The sequence below is a fragment of the Cryptomeria japonica genome, unplaced genomic scaffold, assembly GCF_030272615.1.
Source record: "Cryptomeria japonica unplaced genomic scaffold, Sugi_1.0 HiC_scaffold_91, whole genome shotgun sequence".
NCBI lineage: Eukaryota > Viridiplantae > Streptophyta > Pinopsida > Cupressales > Cupressaceae > Cryptomeria > Cryptomeria japonica.
The window spans coordinates 357,760-360,000 of NW_026728913.1; positions in this window are offsets into that span (position 1 = coordinate 357,760).

The following is a 2,241-nucleotide window of genomic DNA, read 5'->3' on the forward strand; positions in this document are numbered from 1 at the left end:
CACCCGGGGCAAACCGGGCTCCGACTTCGTGCACGCCGCACCTTGGAGCACACTTCGGAGCGCTCCTTGGTGCGCACCATGGTGCCCACCAGGGCGCGCAACCCCGCCGAAGGTGCACGCGAGGTGCGCACCCGGGGCAAACCGGGCTCCGACTTCGTGCACGCCGCACCTTGGAGCACACTTCGGAGCGCTCCTTGGTGCGCACCATGGTGCCCACCAGGGCGCGCAACCCCGCCGAAGGTGCACGCGAGGTGCGCACCCGGGGCAAACGGGGCTCCGACTTCGTGCACGCCGCACCTTGGAGCACACTTCGGAGCGCTCCTTGGTGCGCACCAGGGCGCGCAACCCAGCCGAGGTGCCCACCCCGGCGAAGGTGCGTACCCGGGGCAAACCGGGCTCCGACTTCGTGCACGCCGCACCTTGGAGCACACTTCGGAGCGCTCCTTGGTGCGCACCATGGTGCCCACCAGGCCGCGCAACCCAGCCAAGGTGTGCGCACCAAGGTGCACGCGAGGTGCGCACCCGGGGCAAACCGGGGTCCGACTTCGTGCACGCCGCACCTTGGAGCACACATCGGGGCGCTCCCGGGTTCGCACCGGCGTTGCGCACCGTGGTGGGCACCTCGGAGCACACCAAGGTGGGCAGCGAGGTGCGCACCTTTGATGCGATGCCTTCACTAATTTCCATAAAAGGCAAAAAAAAAACGAGATTTTAAAATTTCCGTTTTGAAAGATAGTGAGAAAAAGGGAATGCTGGTGCCATCTTGAGCCCGCCCTGGTGCGCAGCCCAGCCAAGGTGTGCGCACCAAGGTGCCCACCCTGGCGAAGGTGCGCGCCCGGGCAATTAACCCAACTTCCAACTTCGCGCGCGCCAGGGTGGGAGCGCACCCAACAACCGGGCCTGGGAAGAGCCAATGCGAGAAACCCCACCAAACGCTCTGACAAAAAAAGAGGGGGCGCTCCAGTAACCCCGCTTCGGAGCGCACCCTGGGCAAACCCAGCCAAGGTGCCCACCCCGGCCAAGGTGCAGGCGAGGTGCGCACCCGGGGCAAACCGGGCTCCGACAACGTGCACGCCGCACCTTGGAGCACACTTCGTAGCGCTCCCGGGTGCGCACCTCAGAGCACACCAAGGTGGGCAGCGAGGTGCGCACCTTTGATGCGCTGCCTTCACTAATTTCCAGAAAAGGCAAAAAAAAAAGGAGATTTTAAAATTTCCGTTTTGAAAGATAGTGAAAAAAACGGAACGCGCGTGCCATCTTGAGCCCGCCCTGGTGCGCAGCCCAGGTAAGGTGCCCACCCTGGCAAAGGTGCGCACCCGGGCAATTAACCCTACTTCCGACTTCGTGCACGCCAGGGTGGCAACCGGGCCTCGGAAGAGCCAATGCGAGAAACCCCACCAAACGCTCCGACAAAAAAAGAGGCGGCGCTCCAATAACCCCGCTTCGGAGCGCAGCCGGGGCAAACCCAGCCAAGGTGCCCACCCCGACGAAGGTGCACGCGAGGTGCGCACCCGGGGCAAACCGGGCTCCGACAACGTGCACGCAGCACCTTGGAGCACACTTCGAAGCACTCCCGGGTGCCCACCGGCGTTGCGCACCGTGGTGGGCAGCGAGGTGCGCACCTTTGATGCGCTGCCTTCACTAATTTCCAGAAAAAGGCAAAAAAAAATGAGATTTTAAAATTTCCGTTTTGAAAGATAGTGAAAAAAAAGGAACGCGGGTGCCATCTTGAGCCCGCCCTGGTGCGCAGCCCAGGCAAGGCATGCGCACCAAGGTGCCCACCCGAGGTGCACACCCGGGGCAAACCGGGCTCCGACTTCGTGCAGGCCGCACCTTGGAGCACACTTCGGAGCGCTCCTTGGTGCGCACCATGGTGCCCACCAGGGCGCGCAACCCAGCCAAGGTCTGCACACCAAGGTGCCCACCCCGGCGAAGGTGCACGCGAGGTGCGCACCCGGGGCAAACCGGGCTCCGACTTCGTGCACGCCATGGTGCCCACCGCGGCGAAGGTGCACGCGAGGTGCGCACCCGGGGCAAACCGGGCTCCGACTTCGTGCACGCCGCACCTTGGAGCACACTTCGGAGCGCTCCTTGGTGCGCACCATGGTGCCCACCAGGGCGCGCAACCCAGCCAAGGTGTGCGCACCAAGGTGCACGCGAGGTGCGCACCCGGGGCAAACCGGGGTCCGACTTCGTGCACGCCGCACCTTGGAGCACACATCGGAGCGCTCCCAGGTTCGC